Source organism: Notamacropus eugenii, chromosome 5 (genome assembly GCF_028372415.1).
Source record: "Notamacropus eugenii isolate mMacEug1 chromosome 5, mMacEug1.pri_v2, whole genome shotgun sequence".
In the NCBI taxonomy this organism is placed as follows: Eukaryota; Metazoa; Chordata; class Mammalia; order Diprotodontia; family Macropodidae; genus Notamacropus; species Notamacropus eugenii.
In genome coordinates, this window is record NC_092876.1 from 56,812,263 (window position 1) to 56,831,792 (window position 19,530).

The 19,530-nt window shown below is 41.0% G+C and overlaps 1 protein-coding gene across 1 annotated transcript in view; it reads left to right on the forward strand.

Moving 5' to 3' along the window:
• The first annotated feature begins 17,288 nt into the window (after positions 1–17,288).
• ARHGEF10L (Rho guanine nucleotide exchange factor 10 like) overlaps positions 17,289–19,530 on the forward strand; it is a 250,377-nt gene continuing 248,135 nt past the window's right edge. The window contains exon 1 of the mRNA XM_072609073.1: positions 17,289–17,528. The gene's annotated coding sequence lies outside the window, so the exon portion shown is untranslated. The remainder of the gene's footprint in view (positions 17,529–19,530) is intronic.

Below are 19,530 nucleotides of genomic sequence, written 5' to 3' on the forward strand. Positions count from 1 at the left end.
TGAACCTGCTCCTAAGACAGCATGGCATCTCAGCCAGACAAATCTATCTGAAATAAGGTCAATCAGGTCACTCAGCTGTGGAGCTGGCGCCTCACCAAGCTCAGCTCTTGCTGGGGTGCCTCAGGTAGGTCACTTTGCTACCAGGCAGCCGTGGCCAGATTGGGTCAGGTGGGCAATAGCATTCCACTGCATCAGGTTGCTATTGTGTTCTTTCAGCAAGGGCAACAGTCTTTTGTCTAGTAGCAGCAGAATCCTCTTTTCTTTGGCTCCAGCAGTTCAGCTGTGAGGTTTGTCACTTCTGGGAAGGAGATGGAAGAGATTGAGTGAGCCTCTCTTGTTGGATAATTCTTCTAGGTTCAAAGGGGGCTTTCCTTGGTTTTGGACTCCACCTTCACTTATGATGACCAATTCCATCACATTTCCCAGATTCTTATTGGGTCTTTTGCAGACAAATGTCTGGGGACACAAGCGTGAAGGTGCCTAGAGTTATCTTCATTGTTTCACAGGCTTTTTTCACTTATAGTGGAGCTATTCAAATCCCACACCCTTTCTAAGGTGCAGAATGCGTCCTTAACATCTGAAAGGCCATTACCTATAGATTTCAGTGTCAATGTTTTTGCCCCTTAAAACCCTAGCTTTGTCGAAGTTCAAAGGATGAAATATGTATGGACAAATATATATTTGTGCACATGTGTGTCCATAAATGTATATACACACATGTAACATGTAGATACACAAGTACAGAAAGGTATACATGTGCACACATTATGTGCAATTTTTGTAGGTTGGCATGTCTGGAACATAGAGCCCTAGAAAATGCCTGGGAGGCAATGAGAGATTAAGCCACTTGTCCAAAGCCATACCACCAGCATGTGTCAGAAGACTAATTCTCCTTAAATCCTCTAGTCTCCAAAGTCATCACTTTATCCACCACCATAAGCTGGCTTTCATGGAAACAAAACACATACAAGTAAATAAATAGTGATTTGGTACCAGGAGAGCATAATGACTAGGGCTATCAGTAGATGAATAGATAGATGAATGAATAGGTAGAAAGATGGATGGATAGATAAAATAGATGGAAAGATAAGTAGATGGATAGACAAATACATGGATAGATAGATAAATAGAAAGATGGAGGGATGACTAGGTAGATAATAGATGAATGGGTAGATATATGGATAGATGAATGGATAGATGATAGAGAGATTGGTTGATAGATGATAGATGAATAGACAAATCAAGCATTTGTTAAAAGTGTGTTATGTGTCAAGCACTGTGTTAATTTCTGGGAAAAGAAATAGAAACAAAAGGAAAGACAGTTCTTGCCTTCAGGAAGACTAAAGGGGGGAGACAGCACAAAAAAAGAGTAGTTAAAAAATGCGAGCTGAGAAACAGGAAAGTAAGAGAGGTGGTCTGGGGCATCATAGGCTGGTCTAGTCTAGATGCTTCCTGAAATGAAGGTTCAAGGAAGTACTCACCAATCAGAAGAAGAGGCTATGTATGAATGGTCATCCTATTTCGTTTTAGGTGGACTTTAAACTCTCTCTTTAAGAGCTGTTAAGTGCTGCCTCAGTCAAACTGAGACCTGTTAAAGACTTTAGCTTAAAAAGGCCAAGGTCTCCCACTGCGTCTGGGGCCATCTCCGGTCATCCTGATCTATATCTGGTCACTGGACCAGATGACTCCAGAGGAGAAAGTGAGGCTGGTGACTTTGCATAATCCTGCCTCATTTAAATGCAATTCACTTGCATGTCATGGCATCACCTCCCTGATGTCATGGTCCTCTTCAAGAAAGAAGGACCACCACTACTACCACCACCAAAACTCTCTCTTTAAGGATCATAGCATCAGACTTAGAGTTGAGACAAAGCCAGCTTCAAGATCACTTGCTTGTGATGTGATCTTGAGCAAATCCCTTCATTTCTCTGAGCCTCAGTTTCTTCTTCTATAAAATAAAGGCTTATGAATCTGAAGCTGGAAAGAATTTCAGAGACCATCTCCTTCATTTTACAGATGAAAAACCTAGGAGCCAGGGAAGCTGTAAGTTATTCAAGGTCAAGCAAATAGCACACATCAGACAGAGGATTTGAACCTAGGTCCTCTGTCTCTGGACACAGCTGGATGGTTCAGTGGATAGAGCACTAGTTCTGGATTTAGGAAGACCTGAGTTCAAATCTCCCCTCAGAAGCTTACTAGCTGTTCAACCCTGGGCAAGTTACTTAACCTCTGTTTACCTTAATCCACCGGAGAAGGAAATGGCAAACCACTCCACAGTATCTTTGTCAAGAAAACCTCAAAGACAATAGTGGCATGCGATGGTCCATGGAGTCATGAGGAGCTGGACATGACTGAACAATCTCTGTCTCTAGAACAAGTGACATTTCAAATCGGATGTCTCAGAGACATCTCCAATTCAGCACATCTAAAACAGAACTCAGTATTTTTCACTCTAATGCCACCCTGCTTTCTCAACCTGGGTACTAGCTAGCTTCCACTATTCACTCTCACTCACTTCCTGTATGGAATCAGTTGCCAAGTCTTGTCATTTCTTTCCCCACAACATCTCTCGCAACTCATTTACTGCTCCCTTAGTTCTGCCCTTTATTACCTCTCATCTGGACTAGTTTTGTAGCTTCTGAGTTGGTCTTGCCCCGGATGTCTCATCCGTCCTCCTCATATCTGCCAGTGTGATTTCCGTAAAGCCCAGAACTGATTATGTCACCTTTCTTGTTCAAGAAGCTCCCATGTTTCCCTATTGCCAGTGGTATCAAATAAAAACTCCTCCATTTGGTATTTAAAGCCCTTCACCACCTGGACTCTTGCTTTCTTTCCAGTCTTCCTAGGATTCACTGCCTTTCATCCACACTACTCTCCAGCCTTCCTTGCCTTCTTACTGTTCCTTGTATAGGATGTTCTATGTACTCTTTCTAAATCTTTTTATAGGCTGTCTGTCCCCTATTCTTAGAATCAGTCAATCAATAAACATTTATTAAATATGTACTGTGTGCCTGGAATTGGGAATACAAAGAGTCAAAAATCAGTGTCTGTCCTCAAAGAGTTTACAATCTAACGGGGGGAGACGACGTGGAATATATACAAAGTAAGCTACATACAGGATAAACAGGAAATAATGAACAGAATTGGAACAGGTTTCCTGTGCAAGGGGGGATTTAAATTGGGACTTAAGGAAGCCAGAGAGGTCAGTAGTCAGAGCAGAGGAGGGGGAGAGTTGATAAAATGGGGGTCAGACATAGAAAAAGCTCAGAGCTGAGAGATGGAACTTCTTGTTCCTGGAGCAGCCAGGAGGTGAATGTCACTGGATCGAAGAGTACATGTCTCCGAGTAAGGTGTAAGGAGACTGGAAAAGCAGGAGAGAATCAGGTTATGAAGGGCTTTGAAGGCCAGAATATTTTGTATTTGATCCTGGAGGTAATAAGGAGCCATTGGAATTTATTGAGTAGGAAGGTGACATGATTAGGCCTGCACTTTAGGAAAATCACATTGATGACTGTATAGAGGAGAGATTGGAGTGGGGAGAGACTGGAGGCAGGCAGACCCACCAGCAACTTTTGCAATAATCCAGGTGTGAGGTAATGAGTTCCTGTACTAGAATGGAGGCTATGCCTGAGGAGACAAAGGGATGTATGTGAGAGATGTCGCAAAGGTGATAGGCATTGGCAAGACATTGGATGTGGGGGAGGGGTGAGAGATAGAGAAGAATCAAAGATGGACTCTAGGGTGTGAGCCTGGGGGCCTAGGAAGATGATGTTGCCCTTGACAGTAATAGGGAAGGTAAGAGGAGGGGAGGGATTAGGTAGAAAGATGATGATTCTGTTTCAGACAAATGGGATTTAAGATGTCTACTGGATCCAGTTGGAGATGTCTGAAAGGTCATTGGAGATGTGATATTGGAGGTCAGCAGAGAGTTTGAAATAGGAAAGGTGTATTTGAGAATCATCAAGATAGAGATGACAAATAGATCCATGGGAGATGATGAGATCATAAAGTGAAGTAATACAGAGGGAGAAGAAAAGAGGGCCCAGGATAAAGCCTTGACAAACACCAGCTGTATGAGGATCCATCAGGGCAGCTAGGTGGTGCAGTGGATAGAATACCAGTGCAGGAGTCAGGAGGACCTGACTTCAAATCTCACCTCAGACACTTGACACTCACTAGCTGTGTGACCTTGGGCAAGTCATTTAACCTCAATTGCCTCATCCTGGGTCATCTCCAGTCACCCTGATGAATATCTGGTCACTGGATTCAGATGGCTCTGGAGGAGAAGTGAGATTGGTGACCTGCACAGCCCTCCCTCACTCAAAACAAAGTCAAGTGCAAGTCATGTCATTATTTCTCTGATGGCATGATCTTCTTTGGCAATGAAAGACACACACGAGCACACACACACACAGACAGAGAAGGAGAGGTCAGATAGGCAGGAGGAAAATGAGGAGAAGGGGTTATCCTGAAAGCCTAGTGAGAAGAGGGCATCAAGGAAAAGAGACTGACCAACAACGTCAAAGGCTGCAGAGAGGGGAAGGAGAAAGAGGCTACTGAGGGATCATTAGTAACTTTGGAGAGAATGGTGTTGGTGGAATGATAAGGTAGGAAGCCAGATTGTAAGGGGTTAAGAAGAGAGTGACAGGAGAGAAAGTAGAGGCACCTGTTGTAGATGGGCATTTTTGGAGAGTTTACCTACAAAAGGGAGAAGAGACATGGGATAATAGTTAGCAGGGATGGAAGGATTGAGTGAGGTTTGTTTTTTTTTCCAGGATAGGGGAGATATGGGCATGTTTGTAGGTCACAGGGAAGGAGCCAGTAGACATGGAGAGACTGAAAACAAACGACAGAATGAGAATCACAGAGAGATGGAAGGAGGGAGGATGGAATGGGATCACTTGTGCAAGTAAGAGTGTGGGCCTTGGTAAGCAACAGGGTCAATAAGTGAACAGGAATAAAGGAGGGGATAGTGGCAGAAGGTGTCTGAGTGATGGGAGATGAGGAAGAGGGGAGAAGAGAGGGCTCATGGTGGATGGCCTCAATATTTTTCTATAAAATATGAGGCAAAGTTCTCAGTTGAGAGAATGGGGGGAGGGAGAGTTATAGGATGTTTGAGAGGGGAAATGAAAAGGTTTGGAAGAGCTGGTGTGGAGAGGGGAATAAGGGAGGCATGGTAGGATTGTCTAACAGCAGTGAAAGCCCAGCTGAAGTTGTAACATAAATTTATAGTAGACCCAGTCAGAATGCTTGTGTGATTTTCTCCACTTTCATTCAGCAGCATACGTTTAGGAACAAAGGTAGTGAATACACCTCTTCCTCACCTTCACCAGCCAGAATTCCTTCAAATCTCAACTGAAGCACTACCTTCTATAGAAAACCTTCCAATATGTCCCCTTCCTTCCCCTCTGTAGATAGCATGCCAGGCTTGGAATCAGGATGACTTGAGTTCAAATCTAATCTGAGAAGTTTACTAACTGTGTGCCCCAAGGCAAGTAATTGAACCTCTCAGCTTCCCTTATTCCATCTGCCAAATGAAGATAATAATAGCTTTTGTCTTACAGGATTGGCTGTTGTGAGAATACAATGTACAACACTTAGCAAACTGGAAAGTGTTATATAAATGCTAGCTATTATTATTATTAAATTGATCTTCTATCATATGTTTATCTATCTATGCCATATCCTCCAGCTGGATTGTAAACTCCTTGAGGATAGGGACTGTTTCATTTTTGTTGTATCCTCAGCATCTAGCAATTTGTTAAGTCTACAGCAGGGATGGAATCAATGCTTGTTGATCCAGATGGCACAGTGGATAGCGCCCTTGGCCTGGAGTTAGGAAGACCTAAGTTCAAATCCAGCCTCAGACACTTGCTAGCATCGTGACCCTGGGCAAGTCACTTAATCCTGTTTGCCTCAGTGATCTCATCTGTAAAATGAGCTGGAGAAGGAAATGGCAAACCACTCCAGTATCTCTGCCAGGAAAACCTCAGAAGGTGTCATGATGAGTCAGACATGATTAAAAAATGACTAAACAATCCCTGCCTCCTGTCAAAATTCAGGAAACACCTCTTAGGCCTCTGTATGAAAAGCCTTGCATCTTCACAGCAATGCAAGGCCCTAAAACATTCCCAAAGCTCTCTTGAAGCAAAATGTCCTCTACATCCAGAGAAAGAACTATGGAATTGGAGCTCAGAATGAAGCAGAATATTTTCTTTTATATTTTGTTTTGTTTTGATTTTTCTCATGATTTCTCCCATTCATTTTAGTTCTTCTATGCAGCATGGCTAATGTGAAAAGGTGTTTAGTAGGAATGTATGTGTAGAACCCATATAAGATTGCATGCCATCCAGGGCAGGGAGGGGGGAGGAAGGGAGAGGAAATCTAAGACTTATGGAAGTGATTGTAGAAAACTGAAACAAATAAATTAATAAAAAATGAAAAGCCCTGTGTTCATCAAAGTCTCATAAGAAATGGATCGTACCCCCAACGACCCAAGTCTCTAGCTGTCCACTTGTCCCCAGACTCCTAGAAGTTCAACACAGAGGGGCCACCTAATGTTTTGGGAGTCCACCTTGTTTTCTGCTTGGCATAGGGTCCTAGGATGCAGACAGAGTGCTCGGACATCCATCTGTCATCCCTTGCCCTTGTCACTGGAGTCACAGGGGAATCAAGGCTTGGGCTTGCCTTCCAGAAGCTTATCATGACAAGATGAAAATAGTAAGTAGAATGCAAAGGGAGAAAATGATGGGAAGAAAGAAGTCTGAGGAAGTAGAGCAGGAAGAAAATCCTTTTAACTGAAGGAATCAGGGAAGGCCACACAGCCTCTGAGCCAGATCCTAATGAAATACAGCCTCAAAAGGTAGAGAGATAGGAAAAGAGTGCATGCATCAAAAGCATGGGAGCTGACTGGAATGAATTTCACAGACAGGAGACAGAGCAAGATCAAGGCTCAGAGAGGCTTCCAGTTAAGCTGGAACCTTCTAGAGTGAACATTCTGTGAAGGCCCAGGAGCTGATTTACCATAAAGGCTTGTACTTAAGGGGAAACGAAGCCAACTTTTAATTTCAGATTGGAGGGACTCCCATGTCATTCCACTTCCTTATTACTCTCTCTTCAAGCTCTGGCTGTGTTTATGTTATGGGGCGGGGGGGGGGGGGGGGGGGGGGGGGGGGGCGAGGAGCGGAACAGTTAGCAAAGTAAGCCTCTGCTTGCAATTTAAACATTGTGGTTGAGGTTTATAATCTGTGTGACCTTGGGCACGTCACCACCTCCTTGGGCCCAGTTTTGGGATCTGTACAACGAGGAGGTGACTCTAGAAGGACTCTGACATCCTTTCTGGTTCTTGAACTAGGATCAATACAGCCTGGTCAAGTTCAGGCCTTGACTGGGAAATTGGAGTGTCGGTACAGAAAGAGCCTCTTGGGGGAAATTCAAGTACATTTTCCTTTGTTCTGGGTACTACCTGGCTTTAATGTAGAGAGGTTTACCAAACTCAAAACAAAGGAGTGATTAGCCTTGACAATGGAAATAGAAACAGAATCTGATTCATGCCTTTGCTAATTGCGCTCTTGGGATTTCTGGGATCTGCTTTTAAAAAATCAGGGTGGAGAAGAGGTTTCCCAGTCAATTCTACAGATCCAGGGCTTAACAGACTCAGAACTAACAGGTTAATTCCTGACCCAACTTTAAAGAGGGGGTAAATCCATGCTCTGATGATCAGCCTTGATCTCCTTGGTGATGGGTCTCCTTGCTGATGCACCAGGTCTATACTACATAGGAAAAATGTCCTGTAAACATATCCTACCATTTTTTCTTCTCAGTAACTCACGTCACTATAAGCCGTTATGACTCATTAAGTGCATTCCTTGTAACAATCCCCCTGAGAGAAAAAGTACAGAGAAAGAGCATAACCCAATGGAAAGCATGTTGGGTTTGGAATCTAGTCACACCTGTTCTGATTCTGTCTGTTGATGTGGGACTCTGAGCAAGGCAAGTGACATGCTGGGACCTCGTTTCTCATAGCCATACTGTAAAACAAATGACGATGTTATTCACGTCTGACTCTGTCACCTTATTTGGGGTTTTCTTGGCAAAGACATTGGAGCAGTTTGCTATTTCCTTCTCAAGCTCATTTTACAGATGTAGAAACTGAGGCAAACAAGGTTAAGTGATTTCTTGCCTGGAGTCTCACATCTAGGAAGTGTTTGAACTCAGTTGCATTTGAACTCAGGTCCTTCTCACTCCAGAGTTGGCACTCTATCCACTGTGCCACCTACCTGCCCTAAACTAATAAAGATTCAGTGCAAATAATGCAGAATATTTCATCAGAGGACCCAGGTTTGATTCTTTTGTGTATTTGACAAACTACTCAGTCTTACTCAGTCACTTTTCCTCATCTGAAAAACATAAGGACTTGGTGCCATTTTCTTTGAGACTCAGTTTCCCCATCTTACCCAGGCTGGTACTACAGTGGCCACTTATACAGTGGCCCTATATTGATCTGTAGAGAAACTTTAACCTGCTCTGTTTCTAACCAGAGTCCTTTTACCCCTCCTTCGGATTCCTGGTGGGGCATGTTGTGTGTCTCCCCCTCCCCAATAATACTGGTGCAGACTCAGTGCAGATACCCAAACAGCTTTAGCCAGACTGCAGCTCAGAAGTCCAGACCTCAAGAAGCAATCCAATAGTTTCAAACCCTCCCCTTCCCCCAAATGGAGATGACAAGCAGGGATGTGCTGGTAAATTTTTAACACCAGACTTTCCAGAAGGAAAAAAACCCTCAACTTATTATAAACAGGATACACTTTTTGTAAAGATTACTAATGTTTATTTTTTCCAATTACATGTAAAAACAATTTTAACATTCTTTTTAAAAAATTTTGAGTTCCAAATTCTCTTCCTCCCTCTTTCCTATTCCCTCTCATTGATAAGGCAAGAAGTTTGATATAGATTGTACATGTACAGTCATGGAAAACACATGCAAAAGTAATGTTGTGAAAGAAAACACAGACCAAAAAACAACAAAAAAAGAACAAACCCCAAGGAAAATAAAGCAAGAGAAAAAAATGCTTCAGTATGCTTTCAGACGCCATCATTCTTTCTCTGGAGGTGGAGAGCATTTTTTTTTAATCATAAATCGTTTGAAATAGTCTTGGATTGTGTTGCTGAGAATAGCTAAAGCGTTCATAGTTGATGAAATTATTATAATAAGTATAATCCTGCTGTTGGTGTACTCCATTCTCCTGGTTCTGCTGACTTCACTTTGCATTAGTTCATGTAAGTGTTTCCAAGTTTTTCTGGAAGTATCCTGCTCCTCATTTCTTGTAGCACAATAATATTTCATTACAATCACATATGACAGTTTGTTCAGCCATTCCCCAATGGATGGCCATCCCCTCAGTTTCTAGTTCTTTGTTACCACTAAAAGAGCTGTTAAAAATATTTTTGTATATATAGCTCCTTTTCCTTTTTTAAATTTGATCTCTTTGGGATGCCGACCTAGTAGTGGTATTGTTGGGTCAAGGAGTATGCACAGTTTTTTAGCCCTTTGGGCATAGTTCCAAATTTCTTTCCAGCATGATTAAATTAGTTCATTACTCTACCAACAACATGTTAGTGTCCTAATTGTCCCAAGTCTCCTCCAACATTTGTCATTTTCCTTTCTGTCTTATTAGCCAGTCTGATAGATGTGATAGAGGTGGTTCCTCAGTTATTTTAATGTGCATTTCTGTAATCAATAGTAATTTAGATAATTTTTTATATGATTGCAGATACCTTTGATTTTTTTCATTTGAAAGCTGCCTTTTCATATCCTTTGACCATGTATCAACTGGGGAATGACTTGCATTCTTCTAAATTTGACTCAGTTCTCTATATATCTGAGAAATGAGGCTTTTATCAGAGAAACTTGCTGTAAATTTTCCCCATCCCCAGTTTTCTGCTTTCCTTCTAATCCTACCTACATTGTTTTTACTTGTGAAAGCCCCATTTAATTTAATGTAATCAAAATGATCCATTTTACATCTTGTAATGCTTTCTATCTCTTGTCTGATCAGAAACTCTTCCTTTATCCGTAGATTTGACAGGTAAACTATTCCATGCTCCTCTAATTTGCTTATGATACCATCTTTTATGTCTAGACCATGTACCCATTTTGACCTTATCTGAGATGTTGATCTGTACCTAGTTTCCATCACTCTGCTTTCCAGTTTCCCCAGCAATTTCTGCTGAGTAGTGAGCTCTTGTCCAGCAAACTTGCATTTTTGGATTTATCAGACACTAGATTACTATCATTATTTACTACTGTATATGGTATACCCAATCTATTCCACTGATGCCCCCACTCTATTTCTTAACCAGGAACAGTTTTGATGATTACTCCTTTGTGATATAGTTTAAGATCTAGTATGGCGAGGCCACCTTCCTTCATATTTAAAAAAAAATGGATTCTTTTAATATTCTTGACATTTGTTCTTCCAGATGAATTTTGTTAATATTTTTTCTAGCTCTATAAAATAATTTTTTGGTAGTTTGATTGGTACAGTATTAAATAAGTAAATTAAGTTAGGTAGAATTGTCATTTTTATTATATTGGCTTAGCCTAATTATGAGCAATTAATATTGTTTCCATTGTTTAAATCTAACTTTGTCTGTGTGAAAAGTATTTTGAAATTGTGTTTATATAGTTCCTGGTTTGTCTTGGTGGGTAGATCCCGAAGTATTTTATATTATCTATGGTTATTTTAAATGGAATTTCTCTTTCCATCTCTCGCTGTTAGACTTTGTTGGTAATATATAGAAATGCTGATGATTTAAGTGGGTTTATTTTGTATTTTGCAACTTTGCTAAAATTGTTAATTATTTCAACTAGTTTTTTTTGCTGATTCTCTGGGATTCTCCAAGCATACCATCAGGTCATCTGCAAAGAGTGGTAGTTTTGGTTTCTTATTATCTATTCTAATTCCTTCCATTTCTTTTTCTTACTTTGTTATTATAGCTAGAATTTCTAGTACAGTATTGAATGAGGTGGTTGTAATGGGCATTCTTGCTTCACCCCTTACCTTATTGGGAAGGCTTCCAGCATGTCCCCATTACAGATAATACTTGCTGATGGTTTATATAGATGCTATTTTTTCATTTTAAGGAAAAATCCTATGTTTGTGATAGGAATGAGTATTTTTGTGACATAATCATATGGTTTATGTTGGTTTTGTTTTTGATGGTCAATTATGTTGATAATTTACCTAGTATTCTACCAGCTCTGCATTCCTGGTATAAACCCGCCCTGGTCATAGTATATGATTTTTGTGATATGTTGCTGTAATCTTTTTGCTAGTATTTTATTTAAATTTTTTGCATCAATATTCATTAGGGAAATTGATCTATAGCTTTCTTCCTCTGTTTTTTGTTCTTTCTGATTTAGGTATCTAAACCATATTTGCGTTATAAAGGGAATTTGGTAGAACTCCTTCTTTGCCTATTTTTTCAAATAGTTTGTATAGTATTGGAATTAATTGTTCCTTAAATGTTTGGTAAATTTACTTGTGAATCCATCTGATCCTAGTGATGTTTTTCTTAGAGACCTCACTGATAGTTTGTTCAATTTCTTTTTTTAAAACAGGGCTATTTAAAATATTCTATTTCTTCTGTTAATCTGCACAACTTACATTTTTCTAAATATTCATCCATTTCATTTAGATTGTTAGATTTATTGGCATATAATTGGGCCAAACAACTTCTAATAATTGCTTTAATTTCAATTTTATTGATGATGGATTTACTGTTTTCATTTTTTGATACTGGCAATTTTGTTTTCTTTTTTAAAAAACCAAATTAGCCAAATTTTATTTATTAGTTTGATGGTTTTACTTTCAGTTTTATTAATCTCTCCTTTGATTTTCAGGATTCCCAATCAGTCCTTTAATCTGGGATTTAACATTTGCTATTTTTCTAGTTTTATTTTTTAGTTGCATGCTCAATTCATTAATCTGCTCTTTTTTAAAATTGATATAAACATTTAGAGATATAAAATTTCCCTTAAGTATAGCTTTGGCTGTGTCCCATAAATTCTATCTTATTGTTTTGTTGTCATCCTCTTTTATGAAACTATTGATTAGTTTTATGATTTGTTCTTTAACCCATTTATTCTTTAGGATTAGATTATTTAGCTTCCAATGATTTTTTAAACTTTGTTTCCACAGTCCTTCATTGAATACAATTTTTATTGCATTGTGATATTAAAGGAATGCATTTAATATTTCTGCTTTTCTGCACTTCACTGTGAGGCTTTTATGCCCTAATACATGGTCAGTTTTTGTGGAGGTGCTATGAGCTGCTGAGAAAAAGGTATATTCCTTTCTATCCCCATTCAATTTTCTCCAGAGGGTCTATTGTAATTCCTCCTTCTCAAATTCCATTTATCTCCTTTACTTTTTCTTGTATATCTTTTTCATTAGATTTATCTAGTTCTGAGAAGGGAAAATTGAGGTTCCCTACTTGTATAGTTTTACTGTCTATTTTCTCTTGTAACTCATTTCACTTTTCCTTTAAGAATTTAGATGCTCTACCATTTGGTACATATAGTTTAGTATTAATATTACTTCATTATCTATGATACCTTTTAGCAAAATGTAGTTTCCCTGCTTGACTCTTTTAATTAGTTCTATTTTTGCTTTTGCTTTGTCTGAGGTCATGATTGCAATCCCTGCTTTCTTTTTTTTTAAACTTCAAAGAAAGCGTAATAGATTCTGCTCCAGCTCCTTACCTTTGCTGAGTGTGTATCTTTCTGCTTCAACTACATTTCTTGTAAAGAACATATTGGTTTTTAATCCATTCTGCTATCTGCTTCCATTTCATGACTGAGTTTGTCCTATTCATATTCATAGTTATGATTACTGTGCATTTCTCTCCATCCTCTCCCCCCCACACCTTTACCCTTTCCCTCCTCAAAAGTATTTGTCTTTTGACCACCATCTCCCTCAATCTGTCCTCCCTTCCATCACCCTTGTTCTCTTCTCTTATTCCTCTTGCCTCCTACTTCCTGTAGGGTGAGATAGATTTCTATATCCATTATGTTTTAGATTATTCCCTCTTTGATCCAATTCTCATGAGAGTCAGGTAATGCATTGCTCCCCACTAATGTTCCCTTCCACTGCAAAAGCTCTTTCATCCCTCTTTTATGTGAGACAATTTACCCTAGTCTATCTCTCCCCCTACCCCATTTCCAAGTGCACCTTTATTTCTCACCTTTCAATTTCATTTTTTGAAATATCATCCCATCATAATCTACTCACCTCCATGCCCTCTGTCTATGCATACTCCTTTCAACTGCCCTAATCATGAGAACATTCTTAGGAGTTACAAGTATCACCTTCCCACCTAGGAATGTAAACAGATTAACTTTAATGAATCCCTTATGATTTATCTTTCCTGTTTACCTTTTTGTGCTTCTCTTGAGTTGTGTATTTGAAAGCCAAAGCTGTTCTGGAATTAATTTTGAGGCATTATTTTAAAGGAGGGGAATTTGAGAGAGCTTGAGCAAGGCCCTGCCTTTACTCTTTTAAGTTTAATCTTTATTATTAACATTTTCTCCATCACACACTTTTAAGTTTAAACTTCATTATTAATATTTTCTCCATCATTTTCTTAAGTCTAGACAATCAACAAAACAATAAATCAGGGCCTGATTTGTACAGTGCTTTCCATTTCTGAGGTGTAAATGACCACACTGAAAATTTAACAGTCAGCTCTCAATAGGGAAAGAGCTGGTTCTAGCACAATCCTGAAGGTATGCACCACCACGTCTGGCTGTTTTTGTTCATTTATTAATTATTTTTCTAATAAACCAAAGAAATTTTGTAATGAAAACATTGTGTTAATTTTTTTAATATATAATTTATTTATTTTCAGTTCTTAACATTCACTTCCATAAGAATTTAAATTCAAAAATTTCTCCAGATCTCTCCTCACTCCACATCCCAGGACAACATGTACCCCATCTACCCCTTCCTCCAGTCTGTCCTCCCTTCTATTACCCACCCTTCTTCCATCCCCCTTCCCCTCTATTTTCCTGTAGGGCAAAATAGATTTCTATTCTCCATTGCCTGTATAGTTTAATTTCCTGTTGCATGGTAAAACGAATATTAACTTTCATTCTTAAAGCTTTGAGTTCCCTACCCACCCTCACTGAGAAATCAAGCAATTGCATACAAGTCATACATGTGTAACAAGGCAAAGCACTTCCATAGTAGTTATGTTGTAAAAGACTAACCACATTTCCCTCTGTCCTATTCCTGCCCTTCATTTATTCCATTCTCTCCCTTGACCTGTCCTCCCACAATAGTGTTTGCTTCTGATTATCCCTTTCCCCAATTTGCTGTCCCTTCTATTATCTTCTCTCTTCTATCCTCTCCCCCTTGCCTTCCTGCTGGGTAAAATAGATTTCCATATCCAATTGAGTGTGTGTTATTCCTTCCTTAAACCAAATCCCATGAGAGTAAGGCTCAATTATTTCCTTTCATCTCCCCTCCTCTTCTCCTCCATTGTAGAAGCTCTTTCTTCCCTTTTGTATGTGAGATGATTTGCTACATTTTACCTCTCTCTTTCTCTTACTCCTAGTACATTCCATTCAACGTAAATTTTATTTTTTTAGGTATTCTCCCTTCATATTCAGCTCACCCTGTGTCCTCTATGTATGTGTATATATATATATACACATACATATATATACACACATGTACACCTATGTACATTTACATACTTACACATATATAATATGCACATACTCTCCCTTACCCCACCCCAAAATGCCATGCATTCTGATTCTCTTCCCCAAAACTGCCCTTCCTTCTTTTATGTCTTTCCCTGATGGTAATCATTGTTCTTCCTCATCCAAAAGGATGGGAGAAGATATCTGTTCACCAAGAAAGTAACCTTCTATAGTCTTAATTTTTTCCCCATTTTTGGGCATTTTCCCAACCAGTTATTTGACTTTTGGGTCCTTTGTCAAGAGTAGGGTATACTCTGGGAATCCGTAAGATCTCAGTTCCTCCAAGGTGGCACAATCCAGTGTGTACACTGATCTGAAAGCAGGGAGATTTTTGTGTCCAGAATCTTAGCAGTTACCTCTCCACAGCCACCTGGCCTCCAGTTCCACCAAGTCAGTGCTGGGGGCTAATTTTCAGATAAACTGGATGGGGTTGCCATTCAATGTGAGACAAAGACCAGCTCTCTCAGGGCCTTTACAAAGGGCTGAGGTAAGAGTCAGCTGCTCAGTGCCCCCAGGGGTTTTATGATCCAACAATGTATGTGGGCTGATGTAGGGGCTGCCCTGAGAACTACTGCCACCTACCTGATGTGGCCTCTGTGGCCGCTGCCTAAGGCCGGAGCCATGGGAAAGCCCTTCTCCCTTCCCGGCCAGCTGAAAAAACCTGTCTCGTCGTGCCGCATGGCCAAGGCTGGGCTGGGCTCCTCGCTCCACTCCGCGTCCTGTGCAACCAATGTTTCGTGTGGGTTTTTCAGGTCACCCTGGGCTGGAAATCTCCTCTACTCTGTTGTTCCCCACTTCTGCTGCTCCAAAATTTGTTGCTCCTCCTTACCCCAGGATGACCCAGCCACTCAGGGCTGAGACCCAGATAGGCTGCTCAATTCCCCAGGGTCTTTAGGCCAAGGACTCCAAAAATGGACACTGCTGTAGTGACTGCTGCCACCCTGGGGCTGGAGCTGTGGCTGGACCCCACTCCCTTCTCACCCAGTTGAAAGAGCTTTCTCACTGAACTTTGAAGCTGTCTTTGGTGTTTGTGGGTTGAGAAATCTGAGAACTGCAGCTGCTGCCTGTGATTCCATGCCTAAAACCTGCTCCAGTCCTGTCCTTGCCATGCAGCCAAAGCTGGGCTATGCTCTGGATTTTGTTAATTTTTTTTAACACAAAGATTGAAATTAATCTGGGCCTCTAATGTCTCTTACAGCTGTATGTTTGTGTCCTTCTTCTATCTTCCTTATGGGGCTGTTTTCCAGCAAGGGGGTTTTCCAGCCTTAAAGTACTACAGAAATGTGAATTATAATGCCAACTCTTATCATCTCAATTTTCCAAAAGAGTTGACTGAGTCTTACGGAGAGAGGTGAGGTCACCTAAGTAGCAAGACCCTCCATTTCCTCACTTTGGGCACTTTCTCTGGCTGTTTCCCATTCCTGATGCATTCTATCTCCTTTCTCTAACTACTGACCTGCCTCACTTCCTTTAAGTCCCAACTAAAATCTCACCTTCTACAATAAGCTTTTCCCAATCCCTTTTAATTTCAGTGCCTTCCCTCTGTTAATTATTTCTTATTTATCCTGCTGCATAACTTCCTTTGTATATATTTGTTTGTGTGTTGTCTCTCCCATTAGATCATAAAGTCTTTGAGAGTACAGACTTTCTTTTGCCTTTTTTTTTGTATCCTTAGCACTTAGCACTGTGGCTGACACATGGTAGGTACTTGATAAATGTTTATTGAGCTGAAGTGAAATTGAACAGAAGGGGCAGAGCCCTGATAGGAAACCAGGTCTCCTGACTCCAAGTTCCCACACAAGGTGTGATGATTATTATCTCAGTTTAAAGAAGAGATTGAGGTTCTGAGAGAAGTGACATACCTCAAATCAGAAAGCAGTAGAGTCATGCATTGAACCTGAGTCTTCTGTTTCCATTCTAAATGGGGCCAACTATCTTACATAGATCATAGATTTAGAACTGGAAGTTCATCTCTGTCATTTTACAGAGGAGAAAACCAAGGTCTAGAGGAGGAAAATGACTTTTCAGGGTCAGTGGACCATAGATCTTGAGCTGGAAGGGGACCTTGGTTCAATCTACTGATCTTTACAGATAAGAAAATGGAAAACTAGGGAATTTAAGTAACTTGTTCAGTGTTACACAGATAGTAGACATTGTGGGGTAGGGGGGTGGGATTTGAACCCAGGTCCTCCGATTCCAAGGACTCTGATTTTTCCCACACTGTAACAGATCTGGGAATTTGAACCTTGCATCCTCCTCCTCAGCCTCTCTGACCCCAGAGGCAGGGGTTGGCTCCATTTGCCCTAGGTACTCAGGCAGCTTGGCTTTCTTCCTTTATCCTTTGTGGTATAACCCATTAGGTGGCACTTCCTTTACAGTCGACCTCTCTCTGGGTTTACCTCTCTCCTACAGCTTGAGGGACAGCCCAGCCTAGCCTGGCCCAACCCAGCCCAGCCCTGCCTGGCCCGATCCGGCCTGGCATAGGCTGACTCATGCCCAGCTCCTCCTGGGAGCCAGGCTGGTCTGGCAGGTAAATGAATCACTCTCTGGCCCTCCACTGTCCGGCACACAAAGTAGAGAGGGATCTAGCCCAGGACTAGGGCTCAGGAGGTTGCTGCAGACTTTGGGAGGGGGGCCACAAGGGTGAATTCATTTCCCAGCCTTCTGACAGATAGACAGGCAGGCAACTCCCCCCATCCCTGCTTGGAAGCTCGCCTGCCTCCTTCCCCTGGGCAAAGGAGAGTTGGGGAGAAGCCAGGTAAGCTTGTTTTCTGTTTTTTAACAATCCATTGCTGTGTGCTGACACAGAGCTCAATTTGTTCGTGTGTGTGAATTGTGACTTGTGGCATTTTATGACAGCTGTCAACTTGGAGAGAGAGTCTCTCAATAATAATTATGACCACTGTTTCACCAGAACTCTAAAGTTTACAAAGTATCTTCCTCAAATCTCCTTGTATCTGTTCGGTTTATGCCTATCTATGTTCACCTTGTATTCCCTGCCTAGTCTGTAAACCTCCTGAGGCCAAGGAATGCTTCATTTTCCTTTGTTTCTCTAGCCCCTAGCACAGTACTTGGTACACAGAAGGTGTTTAATAAATGCTTGTGGACTGATGAATTCATGGATTGACTTTGGACAAGTATTTAATTTCCCTGGGGCTCTGGGGATTTGTGGACAGTCCTTATTTTATAGATGTGAAAAATGAGACTCAGAGAAACAATTATATGCTTCAGAGCCACAGGACCCTTCAGTGCAGGGGTGTCCTGAACCAGATTAAAATGCAACTGGAAAATATTTAACAGTGAAATAAAATTATCATAAGACATAGATAATGTTAATATGTAGCCTTCTAAGGCATTATTCTGCCTCATGTTGGGATGCTTTCATTGTTCAATAGTTTTTCAGTGGTGATCCCATCTGGGGTTCTCTTGGCAGAGGTACTGGTGTAGTTTGCCATTTCATTCCCCAGCTCATTTTACAGATGAGGCAACTGAGGTAAATGAGGTTAAGTGACTTGCCCAGGATCACATGGCTAGTGAATGTCTGAGACAGGATCTGAACTCAGGAAGATGAGTCTTACTGACTCCAGGCCTGGTACCCTACCCATTGCACCACCTGGCTCCCCAATTGGAGTCTTCCACTTAGTTGACCCATTCCTATTTGAGTTTGACACGATTGTTTTAGGGGTAATCTAGCAGAGTCCCAGAGAGGAATGGCCCATTAATTAATTGCCCAATAAATAAGAATTTATTAAAAACCTGTTATGAGGCAAGAATTGTACAAGGGACTACAGAAACAAAGAAAAAAATGAAGCTGTCCCTGCCTTCAGGAGGTTTATAATCTAGCCAGGGTAGACAATATCTGCATATAGAGGGATGAATAAAATAGATACAAGGAGATTTTGGGAAGGTACTAGCAGTAGGTGTGGAGGAAGGGTGTGTGTGTGTGTGTGTGTGGACTGAGCTTTGAAGGAAACTAGTGATTCTGAATAAGGAAGTATCAGAACCAGTAACTGAACCCAGGTCTCTGCTTTTAGACTTCTTTCTACTATGGTGCACTCCCCTGATGCCAGGCATTCGTGATCTTTAGAGGTAGAAGAGCCCTGTGTTATCATCAGGAGTGGGGAATCTGAGGCCTTGGGGGCTCACTATAACTAAAGACCTGAAAAGACTGTACTTGAGGAGCTAGAGGGCCACATGTGGCCTCAAGGTAGCAGGTTCCCCACTGATCTAGACTGATCTTCTTAAGTTACACAGGAGAAAACTGAGCACAATGAGAGAACTGACTTGCTCAAGATCATACAGCTGGTCTGAGCAGGATTTGAATTCAGGTTCTCCATTTACAAATCCAGCATTCTTTCCACCACATGGGTCACTCATCATTCTATTGCTTCTTCCAGAAAAGGAGTCCAGACTGGGGAAGGGAGGGTGGGAGTGGGCACCCTCTAACTAGGGTGATGAGATCAGGAGTTTTCCCACAGAGTTCTGACCACACTTTTGTGTCTTCAGCTGTATAGAAACATGAGCCTGGCCCAAGTTAGAAAGAATAACAAATTAAAATAGAAAGCTACCGGATGGTGGCTACCTCCCCCAGTGACTCTGCCCTGTTCTCCCTTAAGCCCTACTGAAGCCTCCCAGAAGTAGCCTACCACTGTCCTGTGGGTCTCTGATATCCGATGCCTCCAAGTGAATTGAAGGTTCATTTCATGCTGGGCATACAAGTTTATTAGCTGTATCTCTGAATCTGGTTGTGGGGGTGGGAA